At 41.8% G+C, this 16399-nt stretch overlaps 1 protein-coding gene across 1 annotated transcript in view; it reads left to right on the top strand.

Moving 5' to 3' along the window:
* Nucleotides 1-212: 212 nt before the first annotated feature.
* LOC139689989 (uncharacterized) overlaps nucleotides 213-16399 on the top strand; it is a 335109-nt gene continuing 318922 nt past the window's right edge. Inside the window, exon 1 of the mRNA XM_071587153.1 lies at nucleotides 213-331. The gene's annotated coding sequence lies outside the window, so the exon portion shown is untranslated. The remainder of the gene's footprint in view (nucleotides 332-16399) is intronic.

Here is a 16399-nt window from a genome sequence, read left to right as displayed (position 1 = left end):
AGGCGGTGGGGGAGGGTCCGGCGGTGGGAGACGCGGGGGAGTTGGGAGTGGAGGACATGATGTGGGACGGGGTGCTCGGGGCGGAGGGGGAGGACGAGCGGCCAACACACGGCCTGTCGCACACAGTGGGGGGCGAGGACGAGGAAGCGGGGGTCGGCGAAGATGAGGAGGTGGACGACGGCGCGGGGGGCGGCGTGCACGGCTGGAAAGCGGGCAAGGACGACATTGTGAGCCGCTTCCTGCGGATAGTGGAGTCGCAGCAGCAACACGCCCTCGGAGGCAACTGCACGGCGGGGACGGAGCTCTCCCTCGGGGACGGCGTGGTGGACAGGTACGCCCCGCTCTGCTCGCTCGCCATGTTGACAAGGGGGGGGGAGGGAATCCAATGACGTCACTCCCCTCCAGAAAATAAATCGTCGGAAAATGTTTACCAAAAATTTTTGGTTATTTAGGGGAGTGAGGTGAAACCACGCAATGAGGTTTATCGCACTTGACGAGTGCTTAAGGGTTCCCTGGCTAAAAAGCAAACGCATTGCTTATTGTGCGTCGCTAAAGTAATGTTCTCTATGTGAGGGATCAAAGCGTTTGCTTGATCTAAACGTTTGATAAAATGCAAAAATTCACCTTACGAGAGAGATAGAGATAATGTGAAAGGAAATCAAATTGCAGAGAACCCAAAATTTCAGATTGTTCCTTTAAAATCCCCAAATTTTCAGTGTTTAAGAGGACACCTCCAGAGTTTAACTGGCTAAAGCACTCGACCGGGCATTGAGGGATCCGAATTCGAATCCCGGTCAAGGCCAATAGTTTTTACACTCTGAAATTATTGCATTGAAAGGAAATCAAATGATGATGATGACTTGAAGGCAAGATAAGTGAGGACAAAAAATAAGGGAAATCTTATTATGAGAAAAACAAATACGCATTTTTCCGCAGATAAATATGTAACGTAAAACGCGTTTCAGTTCATCGAACCATCTTTAGGTCCAAGACCAGATTCAAACTGTGAATACAACATATTTATATTGTTTGAGGAAAGGAGAAGAAGAAAAGAGTGAGGAGTAAGGTAGGCAGGGACAAAGGGGGGAAATATGGAGAACCCAAAGAACAGGGAAACTAAAGCAGTAGAGAGATAATAAGAGAGGGGGGGGAGATAAACACTTCTGCTCACTATTGGGACGACGGTGGCTGGTAGCTGGTATCCTGGCGGTAGGAATGAGGGATGCATATAGAAGAGTTAGGCGAGAAGGGGACTTGGAAGGGATGGAGGCAGGTTGAGGGATGAGGTATAATAAAGTTGAACATTAGGTCTGTGAATAAGCACGAAATCTTTCAAAATGGATATACCTTATTTTAATATACTTGGGGAGACCAAAATTGAACAGATATTTGTCTATCATATTCGTAGGTGAAGATAAAAGAAACGGAGCTATACACAAATATGATACAGAAACACTCACATGAGCAGTTTAATATTTGGATGGCAAAATAAAACACAAATAACATAGATAACACTTAAAAGGACACTCACATTGTAGATTGCTTGAGCTTTCGGCCTTCTTCAAGTAAGATTGAAAATTTCGGAGAGAAGTTAGCGGTCTTGGGGGGTGGAAAAGGGGAAGGTACAGGGAATGCTGGGAGGGGAATTAAAGATGGCGGTTAAGGGTGGTGGGAATTTTAAAAGATCAGAAACCTAGTATATACGCGGATTATCGAGTTCTCGCCTCTATATTGGTGGCTGAATCGGGTAGGGATTCTGGGATGATAAGGGTAAAATACTGGTCGAATGAAAGGTTGTGGGAATTAGCGTGTGAAGGGATAGGAGGAGAAGAGATTGAGCCAGAATTGCAGGAGTAGCGGTGATTGTTCATTCGAATGGATAAGGGGGTAATGCATTCGCCTTTGTAAAATGAAGTAAATTCTTTGCATGACAAAAGATATATAATGTTTTTTGAGAGGTAATTAGCGTTGGAACTGATAAGTAGACATGTTTTACATCTGGGGCGGTTGCAAGTAGGGGAAATAAAGAGGAAATTTGTCAGGTGGGGGAGCCAAAGGGTTGGTGGATCTCAGAAGGTTTTTGAGATTGGCGGGTTGTCTGTATGCGAGAGATGGGCATTGGGGTAGTAAGAATGAGGTCGCCTCATTGTCGTGTAAAATAGGAAACAGTTCTTTAAGTGAAGTTTTCAGTCTGTGTGATCCGGGGATATAGGAACTGTTTCCTATTTCCTTCTCTCCAAAATTTTCAGTCTTACTTGAAGAAGGCCGAAAGCTCAAGTTTGGACGGTGGTCGTAAAGTGTAATAAAGGGTAATAAAGCGTATGAGGCGGTGGTCCAGGGGGAAGAGCGTTGTACCATTGACCGGAGGGTCCCAGGTTCGATTCCCGAGCAAGGCACTCTGGGCACTTGCAGCTCCACCCAAGCTATGTGATTTTTTGGGTACCAGGTCTTCCTGGGGAAACCATAACCGGTACAGGGAAAGGAACTGGCCCCCCTACCCTGATGTGTGAATTTCACTCATCGTGGGCCTTAGTTGTGATGAACTCTATCATCACCTAACAAAACGACTTTCGGGTTGATTACAGTATTTATTTCAGTTTTTAGATATATATGTACATTCTTATGTTATTTCTAGCTATTCTTTTTAATCTTCACCCGCAAATATGATAAACGAATCTCCGTTCAATTTTGGTCTCATCCAGTGATATGTCAGTGGATATTTCTCATCCGAAAACATTTTGTGCATGTCCACAGAATTTATGTCAAACTTAATTTTAAACTTTATTTTACGCATTGTATCATAAAATAAAGTGTATGGAGAAGTACTAAGTCTGTTAGTATAAATATTAAATACTTCCACGAAGTGAAGTCTGAAACTGTGGAGTAGATAAAATAAGGAAGATTTCAGGTAACGCTTCACAGAACATGACTGAAGTAGTGGCAATAAATTACCCATTCCCTCTACCATTTTTACTGAATACGTGTGATTACATTTTGCTTATATAATAGCTTTAATATTCAACAAAGTTTTGCTTTATTGCTGGAATTTCTTTAAAATTTCATCTATACCAATTGACCAAAATATATTAGTTTCGTGGATGCTAGTTGTTAATCGTTCTTGGCAAAATTTAGATGACATCATCGAATTAATCTGTTTTGTTGGGCCTATTTCGTTTGGGAGTCAGTGAACAGTCGGGGAAATTACTGATACCCTGTCGTAGGCAGAGAAAATCGAGGGAGGGATGGAAGGAAAGAGAGTGAAGGTACGTAGAGAGAGAGGGAGTAGGATAAAAAGAAAGAAATGAGTGGAGCGAGAATTAGCGATGAAAAGGAAAAATATCGGCTGGGTTTAGGAATTACGGAATGAAGAACTTTGCAAAATAATAGCGCTCACTTACCCTCCCATGTTCAACAAGAACCGAGTGCATAATATGGAGTAGATTGCAGAAAATAAAAAGTCGAACCGGGAACTCCACGCAATCTAGGTCGGCGAGTATATCCTGCTCCGACTCCAAACACAATGTAGCGATTCAACCGTTAAATTAATCAGGAAATAGTCATTTGAGAGACAACGGCTAAGATTATTTAATTTTTAAAAAAATATTTTTCAATTAAAAATTATTCATTTTTTTTCAAGGACATTTATAATGCCCGCATAATACAATTTTAAAGTCACACGAGCGTTTAAACACCTATGATATCCTGACCACTCTTTTCGCTTGTTATTGAATTTCATAGAATTTTTGAAATTCAAGGAAGCTATATGTTTGTTTACAAGCTTAAAGCGACAAGATTGAATGTATAATCTCATGAATGTATATATATTTTTAAAATTCCAATTATTTCTTCATTTTCATTCATTCAAAATTTTCATCTGCATTTTATGAACATAATTTTCTGTCAGAAGCTTGCAAAAGCATGCCATATTTATAAAATAAATTAACCCGTCTTGCTTGATTGTAACTGGGATCGAGCCCAGACATGAAATTTCCAAATTTTCCACATGAGCAACGTGGTAAAGTAGGCACTCTTTTACGGTTTTAATATGGTGGACCGCAGATGACGGCGTTCCCGAAAGGATACGTTTTTATTCGGGGAACCGATCATTTATCTTCTTTTGGCAGTGCGGAGCATTTACAAATTCAAGTTTAATATCACATTCAACTCAAGCGCAACGTCGTGTCAATCAGACTGCTCTTTTGAGAGGAGGGATTCATTTTTTAACTTATTTTTAATTCGGCAATAGCAACTATCACCACGGCATTGAGAAATTCACATTCCTCTGTGGCGCTTTGATAGCGCTTTCTCTTTCCGAATAGTCCTTTAATCCTATTACATCTCCTGTGATGGTTGACCGTTCATGGTATATGGATGCAAACACTTTTAATTTATCCACTTTTATTATAGCTCTATTTAAAATTGAAAAGTGATATCTCTTTATGATGACCACTGTCCCTCCTCTGTATTCCAACGGCCCAGAATTATATATTTACCCTCATTCTACCTCTACCCTCATTCCCATTTTCATTTCCCACTTTGGCACTCTTGATTGTTTTTTTTTACCCCTTAAATGAGGCTCCCTTCAGCAGCGGACTTACGGTCCTGTTGCACTCGCTTCTTATTTCACTCGAATCGCTTCCACTTGCCACCGCCACCTGCCTTCTTCTCTTCCCTAACATCGCTCTTGCCTTCTCCTCCTTCCTTTTCATCTTCGCCAATTTCCTCATCCCAACTTACACTCATCTCACCCTCAGGTGTGGAGGAAGAATGGCGGGGAGAGAAAGCGAAGCAAACCGCAGACTATTTCTTTCCTCCCCGGTATGCGCCCGACGCTCAAGTTCCTCACGCGTATTTTTTTTCTATATATTCCTTTTCAGAGAGAGAAATAAAGGGCAAAACGCGAGGAGCGGGAGGGACAGGAGAAGAAACGACCCCGCCCCCACTTTATCGACCACTTTCAATTGAGCAGCCCGGCCCCGACGGGCATGGAACTCCCGTAGAGCCAAAAATGTTCCCTCCAGCTCACAGCCCCCCCCTCCTCGCAGCCCCCCTCACAGCCCTCTCTCTCCCCCTTTCTACGCACGGACTTCTATTTCCAAAGCTTCACTCCCGACTACCATTCGCATCCCTCTCGCAGACAAGAAGAGATGCGCCCTTGGATTGAGTTCTCATCCATCCAACCCATGAGAAACGGACCAGCGTAACCTTCCTCAATTTTTCCTCCCCCCCCCCCACCTATTCCACGATGTTCTCCTTATAGTTTGCCGGGAAGTGGGAAGGAACTATTGTGTGGGGCGAGAACATCCGTGGAAATGTGCCCCCCACTTTTCAAAAGCATCCCGCGTTCGTTGTTGTTGAATTTATGTGGGAGGACTGCCGCACGTGGCCAGAATCAATATTTTGGACGACGCGACCCCTGTTTTGCGGGTTTTTTTTACACTAACCCCCCCCCCTCCTGGCGTATCAAGTATTTAACGACGGGGTGGGGACGAGGGGTAGGAGGAGATCGCAGCTCAGGGGATTCCGTGGGACATCCGAAGGCATTCCCTACTTCCTGAACCTTTCACTTTATTGCCCCCGGGCGAGTGGGAGTGTGGTGGGGAGGACGCTATCCCAAGGTTTCCTCTCCTATCCTCCGTACACAGCAAATGTACACTTCCCTTCCTCATGTTCAATCCACCCTCCGTTTGGAGCGTGCGGAGCCCCAAAAAGGAGCATTTTTATGGTGTCTCTCCCCTCCTGTGGGCCATCCTTCCGTCCTTCTGCAAGCCGAACCCTAACCTCTGCCTCACCTCTCTTCCCGTGTGCTAATTAGAGTTGGAGCGATAAAATTAGGGTAGGAATTTTTAGCAATGGGAGACAATTGAACCGGTGTGAAATCCGGAGGAATTCCTCGACGAGTGGAACTTTTGAGGCTCTCTCACTACGGCAACTACAAAGTGAGAATCCACCTACCTTGAATTCCTCCCATTGGATTTCGCAATTCTCGGTCGCAGTACGCGACCTTTACGTGATGCGACTCCGCAGAGGAGGTCCGCGATGCGCGAAACACAAGTCTTCACTTTACGGCGTGCATTCCAAGTATTACGAAATCGCCTTCACTTTTTTTGCACTCGCACCTCAATCTTTGATTTTCATTTGCTTAGTGGATTCTTCGAGTCCAGAAATTAAAAGATTCCATCAACGGTGGCCAGCAATAGAGGAAATCTTCGCAAATGTGCCTATTCTCAAGGTCAAGGTTTTTGCCTGGGTCGTGTCAAGTTAAGGGGGGCGCAAAATCACTTTTTAGCGAAAAATAAGTTCATTTGAACCACGACTCAGAGGTTCGATGATGCATGGCAAAGATGAAGTGTAAGGGGATTAAACACGGACGAAGTCTATCAACATTTATCCATAATTATATCATTTAGCAGTATTATTTGCGGAGAACATTATTTCGAATGGATTAGAATAGAAGTCTCTTTGCACTTGGTAAGGGAAAAATTCCCTGCGCTTGGTTTCATTTAATGGAGCACTTTGTGCGCTGACCTCGTGGGCGATGACCTGGTTTCTCTGACAGCGGGAAGTATGCGGACAGTATTTCCAGAATTTGCGCGATCCCTCCCGAGCGATGGAAGGGGCAGCCCATCGTGTGTGCTGCATGGTGAAGCGGAACGGTCGTTCTGGCGCATGATTACACCGTTGCTTCCTTTTGGGAAAGTCCTTGTTTTGGCTACCGTTTGTGATCTCAAAATTGTGCGGGGTATTTTTTGCGTTAGTAAATGTGAGAGCAGCGACGTGCTGCGATGTTATGATAATTTAGTAAACGATTAATTGAATAGATGCCTTATCGAAAACGGAAATTGAAATAGGAAACTGCTAGAACAAAAGGAGACAGTGGTATTAGCATTGTATCCGGTCATTTTACTGCTTTAATATGGGAAGATAAATTAAAATCGCATGATATGATCATGAAGGAAACAAAATGACGCGAATGTATCAAATATTTAGGACCTAACCGTGTTTAATAATTTTTTCCACTTTTCTTTCTAGATGCGATGACGATTTTTTGGCGGTGGGCGAATAATATGTTACCCCGACTTACTGGATCCAAAACATGTTTAGTGTTTTATATCAGAATTTAATTTTTTTCAAATTTCATCAAAAAAATGCCGAAAGCTTTTTATATCGATGCTTTTGACGGTATACCTAGAAACACAGTGAAATTTATGGACAAAAATATACTTCTGATAGTTTCTAGCAATTAAGTTCCAATTGACTAAGCGTTAAATTCTTGTCTACTTGAGATATTTGCGATCAAATTTAAAATAAAATTCCATTTAGTGATTTTATAGAAATACAGGGTCGCACCCAAAAGTGGTAGGACTGATTTTTTTACAAGAATTTTATTGACGATATACTTATATCGAATTAATAATCTTCAAAGTATGCTCCTTGAGCTGCTACACACTTAGTATAACGTTGCTCCCATTCCCCGTACGCCCGCTGGAAATTTTCTTTGGGGATGCCGTTGATGACCCTCGTCGAAGCCTCTTGAACGGCTTTTATCGAGTCAAAACGTCGTCCCTTGAGCTGTATTTTCATCAGGGGGAAGAAGAAGAAGTCCGGTGGTGCCAGATCGGGAGAATAGGGCGGGTGCGGCAACGTGGCAACGCCGTATTTGGCCAGGAGCTGTCGGTCGACACTCAGAATTTTCGGCACCATCTAAGCGCACACCTTGTGCATGGCCAAATCCTGTGAAATAATGCGTTGGACGTTGGATGCAGACAGACCCAACTGGTCTTCAATTTCTTCACTGGTTAAGCGTCGGTCTGTGTTCAGCAGTGTCCTCACTCTGTCCACATTCGTGTCGGTTCTTGCCGTCGACGGCCGTCCGGAGCGATGGTCGTATTCAACGAGCTCCCTACCCTCTTTAAACAACTTGTGCCACTCAAATACTGTGGAACGGCATAAGGCAGTGTCCCCATAAGCCTGCTTGATCATATCGAGGGTCTCAGTTGCCATCTTCCCGAGTTTCGCACAAAACTTCACGGAATAACGTTGCTCTAAATTCAGATTCATTTTGTTATTCGACGCGGACAAAAAACTTGTTTCACTAAAAACGGTGTCCTCACTCAACGACAGCCCGCGGGCGACTGAGGCTGGTGTCGGTCTGTTGCAAAGAGCCCCCTCCACCTTACCCTGCCAGGAAGACCCCCCTCCACCGTTCCGTTCGTGCCAGAGAAAATCAGTCCTACCACCTTTCGGAGCGAACCTGTAGAGTTTTACATACCTGAGGTGTTAAATACAAAGTGTCTTGATACATAAGATTACAACGAGGTACTATATTTCTGTGTCAATTTTAATATTACGCATTATGGCTACAAATATTGGCATAATTTTTCGGAAGGCGTCTAATTTATTCCATTAATATTTGTGGAATGCCACCGAAGCTGTCTTCTATCATTGCATGTACATCTATTTAGAAAACTTTGATTTTTTCCTGATCCGCTTTTTAGAGGCACAATCGCGTTGTAAATCACAGGATTTGACCTCCGTTGTTCCGCGATTCCAATCTTCCGTGGGCGTTCTTGTACGACGGATTTGTTTCGTGACCTTTCTGCATTTGCCTAATTGGTGGACACAGAAGGGTTTTTTACGCTTACTTCGTTGTGGCAATGCAGAGAACCATCACAAATCCCTCAAACGATACACACGCTAAGGAAGCACACGTTCTCCTCATTAATTGTCCTCCGTTTCGGTTTTACCAAAAACATCATACGGTTTTACGTTTGTTTACGGTTATTACGCTCATTCCGGCGTCGCTGTAATATCCGCACTCAGACGTGCCCACGCTTATACTCGTTCGATGCGAAGGCCATTAGTGAGATGCTGGTGAAGCGAATTTTTCCCCAACGAAGTCAACGCTAAATTTCGATGAAAGTCTACCGTTGCCTTAGAGTTTTATTGAAAGGGAAGAAAATCATTATTAAGTGGGCGGGTACTCCATCCCATGTTTTCCTTTCCCTGCTCAGTTACTCATATCATTAGCTTAGTACTATTCTAATGACTTAAATTTCCGCAAGGAATTCAGACACTGTTTTTACTTTTTTAATTATCCCAAGACATTTTTTGTATTTTTTTGAAGAGACACATTTTTCATCTTATAGAAATAGATGTGCCATTCATTGTACACCATACTTTTTGCTTAAAAAACAAAATATTTCTGAGGGAGAGTACTCATCCTAGAGATACGATTCAAGTGCAACAACCATAGCTAAAAGATGAAACAAAACCTTACGAAGAAATATCGCTAAATAATGAATACTTGGAACACAAAAAAACTACAGTTTAAAGGTGATTCTCAAATAATTAGAAAACATTTTTCAGAATTTTTGCCTTTAAGTCCAAACCGTCAGGTGTTTTTCAATGGTAATATTAACAATGAAGTAGTTTTACTGGAGAGGGATGGATGCAGTTCATTTTTCTGCCTAATATTAATGATATAAATTAAATTATTTTTGTAAAAGAACACTATAAAAATTATAGACTTCCTCCGCGTGGGTTCATTTAGCTGAAACAAGAGTTTCTCCGGTGTTTCAACCTTGCGTGTTTTATCCAGAAGGCTTACGGTCAGAAGACACCAACTGCAATGCCAGAAAACCTATTGTCCAAACAATAAGGAACTACGCGGATTAATAATCAGAGTCCTAAACCATAAAAAGTATAACACCACGGAATCTATCAAAAGAAAAGCATTACGATAGTAAATAAATATCTGAAAAATGAGGTTCATGTAACCATATGATAACACGACAAAGATTTTACTGTCACGCTTTTAGCAAGTAAAATTTCTATATTTTAGGAATAAGAATAAGAATTTATAAAATGTCTCTGGAAACGTTTTTCTTGATGCGGTTCATACCAAAGATTTATATGATCGTGCATGTGGTTGAAATTAACTGCATCCATCTCAGGTTTTAAATCCAATGATGGTTTTTAGCTACCATGTAAGTTATGTCATTAATACGTATTTCGACCCAGTTTTTTCACTTCTTTAAAGCTTATTGTGGCGAAGTTTTCCATAATCTGCGTCTAAACCCTTATGACTCTTTCCTTCTATACTCCCACTATGGCTTCAAATAAATAATGAGCTTTGATATGTGCCCAATTAATTTTCCTCTTCTGTTGTTATTGCCTTTCAATGGAGATCTCATTTCCACAATTTCAATTCCGATTCACGGAGTCTATAATAAAACATCAATTCAGCCTTGAATTTTATATCTAGCTCTGTCAGGACACGTAGCAATAGGTCTAGGCAAGGAGTGCATGTTGTATAAAGTTTAAATCAGATTATCGAATACACTGAGGGTCATTGTGTTCTTTTCTAAATATTTCTGGGGGAAATAGAAATATCTATACGCCTTATTCAAAGTAATGTTCACATTATTAACCTCACGCAGTTTACTCTGATGGAGTACTTCGGTAAATACATATCTTCATGCAATGGGGCTTCAGGATAATTGGTCGAAATTTTCAACATGTGTTCACCCTTTTCTTTTTAATACGGGTGGAATTATATTCTGATAAAGGTGCCTAGATATTTCTCATGCGTAGGAATGTCTCTAATTAGTTTTTAAATGTGTGCCGGTTCCTTAATTATCCAGTTTTTAGTATTTTTAATGGCATTTTGTCGTTTTCCGGTTCCCGCTTAATCATGGTATATTTCACCATAGTGAATTAAATTGCGAACATGAACTCTCCCTCATAATCTACAAAATATTTTTCCGTGTAGTTCCTTTCCAGTTCATTGGTTTTATATTAAATACGAATTATAATTCATTTTAAGATCTGCTTATTCTTAAGCTAAATTCACGCTTTCCCGATTAGTGTACACGCTAGCAGAATAATCACTGCACTTAATTTAATGTAATGTAGCGTTCCATCTCTCGGCGTATTGGTGTAATCTCTAAAGGTAATCTGGAAGCATGGAAAACATCACACGCAACATTTGTGGCCGGAATGCGTGCTCGGATTAAACTGCTATAGAAACCACTTCTCCTGTAATCTCGCTTTAATTTACATAGTATAACCTTTGTGCAGATTCTTACCGCGATGACGCTTTCTTTTGATAGATATTTTGCTACGTTGGATAATGGTCAGTTTTATGACCACATTAAATGTTTGATGCGGGGAAGACGACTAATCGTCGCGGTATCTTCCTAAAAATATCTTTTGCAAAATATTATAAAAAATACTGTGACATATTACTCCAGCGTTTAGTCTTTCGTCATACGATACGTTCGTTTTACATATTTGGTCCAAAACCGTCATTTGTGTACTTCATTCTGATTAAGTCAAGCATTGGCAATGAAAAAATATATACGGCAATCTCATTATTGGTTGTCATATAAATAGGTATAAAAATTATCTAGAAGAGCCAGTTTTGTTACGGCAGAAAAAAGTCGCATATATTTTGAAATTAGGTTTCGACGGTTTCTAAATAAATGCTGCTACTCCACTCGCGATTGCGAATATACGAGGGTTCCAAAAGAGGTAACCTGATTTAGGTTTGCTGTAAAATAATTTTCCCTGAAAACCTTTAATATAAATTTGATACTTTTTATTCACGTTAGGAATATAGAGTTATCTAAAATTAAATAACGCAATCTTTAAAACACAGCTTACTTTCTTCGATGAAGTGCAAAGATTACAACAAACTCAGTCAATGCTCCTCCAGCCATAAATTTGAACGAAAGGAAAAACGAGAGCTGAATATCAACAAGCTTTATGTGATTTTCCTTTTCACATCTCACTAGTTTTGCCGAACGTGCCCTGACTTGAAAAACGACGCTATTTCTCTTTTCGCCTTCAGCGTGACTGGCAGTGGATATATTCAGAATTATTTCCCATGTAGCATCGAGCCAAGTGTGTTCCATAGGAAAGGGCAAATGCTTTCATCGATTTAATTCTAAACATAGATAACCCTGCTGAAACTCTGAAACTATTGAACATTACATATTAAAGATTAACCATTTAATTATTTGATGAGACGAATGGATATATGGCGAACAAACTTTATGGAAAGCTTCTAGTTGCATTGACATTTCCGTCTATTGCACAAGAGGCGGACATTTAGCTCAGTTACAGGAACGGAAATGAAACGCTCAAGCTTAGACAAGGATGACGTTTAAAACTTAGGGGGTGTCAATTCAAATGTACAACGAATAGCACGGGATGGAGATTTTTTATCTCTGAAGATTAAATTTCTTCGCCACACTCCCCGTTCATACTTCAGAGATTCGGAGGAAATCCTTATCTAGACTCTCCCCTTCGGGAGCATCGATTATTGTTTTTCGATTGGCAACGGACGGATTTGCATCGATCGGACTAACATTACATCTTTGACGCCCGGTGACCTGTTTTTTAGTAGCCTACGCCATTTGTTACTCTCTTATTTTTTACGTTATCCACATTTTATCGGGGTGTAAGATTGGCGCCCTCGCGCGTTCCGTCCTCTTCCACTGCCCCTCCCACCTCCGTACAAGCTCCCCTCCCCCAAACCCTCACTCATCCTCAAATCCACACTAACACCACTTCGCACGCTCAACACCCCTTTCACATTCCCCACAATCTTCCCAAACCCCTGCCGGATCCAATCTATACCCGCCCCTCGGCAAATGCTCCTTCCTTCCCTCTGGTCTCTCCGCCTTCCTCTTTTCCCTTTCCCTCTCCACACTCCTACTCATTCCTCCAGAGTCCTCCCCTCTCCTCGTTCTCCACCCTCCCATCTCCGGCGTTGACTTCCGATTCAGCGTCACCAAACGATGCGCCCCCCTACAACCCGCTGCCCTCCTTCCTCCCCCCTCACCAAATCCCCCCATCCACTCTCATTCCTCTCCTCGTTTATACCCGCCAACCATTCCAGTCCCACTCCACCACGGGCGCCGGCCAGAGCTAGCTCCGTCCCCCTTTCACCCCGGACCGGTATCCCTCCTCCTTCGTCTCCAGTTTCCTCAATCTCTTTCTCTCACCCTCGCGAAACTCTCGCCGCTTCCCCTCCCGAGCCCCCAAACTCCGTTCCGCTCTGAGCCCCGTTCTCGACGCCTTCCTTTTATCCCTCTATCCCTCCCTATCCCTCACTGCATTACGCTCACCACCTCATTCCCCGTCTTCATTCCCACCCTACCCCATAATGCCCCCGCCCGTCCTCTCCGTTCCTCCTCCACCCCCCTCCTTTCCCATCGAAACCTCCTGGCACGAACATCCCATCGCCTCTGCCTTCCTCTTCCGACCCATGCTCGCTTCCATGACGCTCGGGGTCCCTCAAACTCTCCCTCCATCTCTCTTTCCCTCCCACCCCACCCCCTGGTCCTCCTTCCGCCTCATTCATGCATTTCACCTACCTTCCCTCTCTCCCCCGAATTCCCTAAACCGCAAATTCTCCATTCTATTTTTCATTCACGACATCTCCCTTTCTATCCTCTCAGTATCCACTCTTCTCCGAATTTCTCTTCTCCCCTTTTCCCTACTGTACCCGAGTTTTCCCTTTTCCCGTCAAACAAAAATACCGTCTTCAAACGCATGCTTAAGAGATCTGACTTTTGGCAGTTGATTTCCGGTTCCCGCTTATATTAACTTCTTATTTAAGCAGGGTATAGCGACCGCGACTTGCACAGTGGGGTGTTTTATTAGTTGATTTCAATGAAAAAAATGCGCAATCCCCGGGGCCTGGTTACGGCTAAATAATAAAATGGTCGAATTAGTAGACGATGGTTTACGTGCAAGGAATTTCAGTCTCAATATGTATCAATAAGTACTTTTGTTTAATTGAATTGAAATATCATATGTCAATGCTTTTTGCACATGATGAAATACCGCTTGACAGCATTCATATATATATATATATATATATATATATATATATATATATATATATATATATATATATATATATATATATATATATATATACATACACACATTTGCAAAAAATAATTCTTTTAATATCATTATTTCATGTCAAATAAAATAAAAATATAAAAACAAATTACCAATTCAACAATTTCATACATTTTGAAATAGCTGCATCCAAATTTACGAGTGTCGAACATATTATAAAAACCTAAAACGCGTTTCGTGCTAAAATTCTCTCTCGAAAATGTCCGTTCATTTTCATCTCTTGCGGTCCACCTGGCGAGGTATCTTGATGCATATTTATCCTACTGATCGATGGGCATCTGGCAAATTCGGGGATTATTTGCATGTTGGATGCTACGGTGCCATTTTGTGATAAAAGTTAATTAGATCTCGCATTGCTAAACGCCCATATCCGCAGGAAAAACTGAAATGTGAATCTATATCCTCATCATCATTGTGTTGTCTCTTGGCTTTCCATGCGGGATCTTTCCTTCTATGTTTTCTCCCATTATATTCCTAAAAAATACATTGTGCCTCAATGTGTGTCCAATCCTTCTATTTCTTCGAGTTCTCTATGTGGCCCTATCCTTTTCTGCTCTTCTATATACTTCCTCGTTCCTTACTTTATCCATTTAATCTTCAGCATTCTCCTCCATCACCATGTTTCAAAGGCTTCTATTCTTTGCTGGTCAACTTTTCCAATGTTCCAAGTCTCATAACCATAGAGCACCATTCTCCACACAAGTGTCTTGACGAATTGCTTCCTTGTTTCCAGTCGAAGGTTCTTTGAGCATAGTGATTGCCTCTTCTTCATGAATGCGTTCTTAGCTTGGGCTATTCTTCTCTTGGTGCCGGTCGAACATCTTCCATCCTATGTTATGCTGCTGCCCAGGTAGATGAAGGATTCCACTTGCTCTAGTTTCACCCCTCGAATTGGGATATCTGCATTCAGCTCACCTCTTCCACACGCAAGGATTATAATTTTCTCTTGTTGATGTTCATAGTAAATTCTCCCAGCTTTTGGTCCATAGCACCTAGATTTGCTTGCAGGTCCTCTCGCGTTTCCATCACTACTGCGATGCCATCTGAAAACCGGAGCATGTTGATTTCTTTTCCATTTACCTCGACTCCTTTGCCACCCAATTCTTGTGTTTCTTTTACTGCTTCTTCCTGATATATGTTGCATTTTTCTGGCGAGAGGTTACATCCTTGTCATACTCATTTGTTTATTTCTACTTGTATTTTCCTTCCGTTTTTCGTTTTCATGGTTGGTAACTGATTCTTGTAGAGGTGATGGATTATTCTTCTGTCGTTGGGTCTTGGACAATGTAGAATGGAACAAAATGTTCAAAAAAATCTATATCCTATCTATCTATACTATACACTCTTATATTACTCTATCATCGCACGGTTTTTCTATATATGTATATATATCATTTCCTTCCCTTCATCATGTTATTTTCCTTCATTCGACAGCCAATCTCCCCTTTCCTAACCGTATTTTCATTTCGTTGTACGTTGTCATCCTGAAAGGTTTTGCCTTGCCTCTGTCATCTTTTCTCGATATAAGTTCTTTCTTTCCCCTTCTCCCACAAACTACTCCCTAAAATAGAATTTTATTTCCTCTATCAACATCAACTTCCAATAAGTTCACTTTGTCTAACATTCCCTTCGGTGCCTTTACCAATTTCTTCTCACTCACTCACTGATCTCTCCAATGCAATGCGGGAGATCAGTGAGTAGTGCGGGGGCTAACGTACTGGTTTCCCATGCGAGAAAGCCTGGGCTAAAATCCCGGCGGTGTTGAATATTTTTCAGTGTGGGCACTTTGAGTGAGTACGCCGTACGTCGGATGGGACGTTAAACTGCGGGCCCCTTGGCGCCTTTCGTAAAGAGTAGGCTAATGCCGACGCCGGGTTTCTCTCCACCCTTCATCCTTTCGTGTCCATCCCCTATGCTGCAAATGTCGGTCGCCTCCCCTAGATACCACAACTCCAATGCAATGCCTTATTTTACGTTTCCATCACTTTGTGCGGTGAGGTAAACGATATTTCAATATGTGATGCGTGTTTAACTCTCCGAAACTTTAGATAGGCCATTATAAATATGTGTGTGTGTGTGTATATATATATATATATATATATATATATATATATATATATATATATATATATATATATATATATATATATATATATATATATATATATATATATATCGGGGCGCTTGGCGACAGATATAAAGAATCGGGGCGCTTGGCGACATATTAGACCAACGGATCTCAGGGTAAATTACGTTTCCTCGATAGCTCAAGTGGTTAAGAGCATCCGCCCGGCAAGTGGAAAGATCCGAGGTTCGAGTCCCGGTCAAGGAAATATTTTTACTCTTGTGATCCGTTCGATTCCGCCTTCCCCACCTTTATTGTGTTCGTCCTTTATATGTGTTCCTATCCCTTTTCCTTATATCTATTTCTGTATATATGAGTATTTATTCGCCGTTT

Source organism: Hetaerina americana, unplaced genomic scaffold, assembly GCF_022747635.1.
Source record: "Hetaerina americana unplaced genomic scaffold, ioHetAmer1.1.p SCAF_3, whole genome shotgun sequence".
NCBI lineage: Eukaryota > Metazoa > Arthropoda > Insecta > Odonata > Calopterygidae > Hetaerina > Hetaerina americana.
This window is presented reverse-complemented; position numbering and strand designations above follow the sequence as displayed.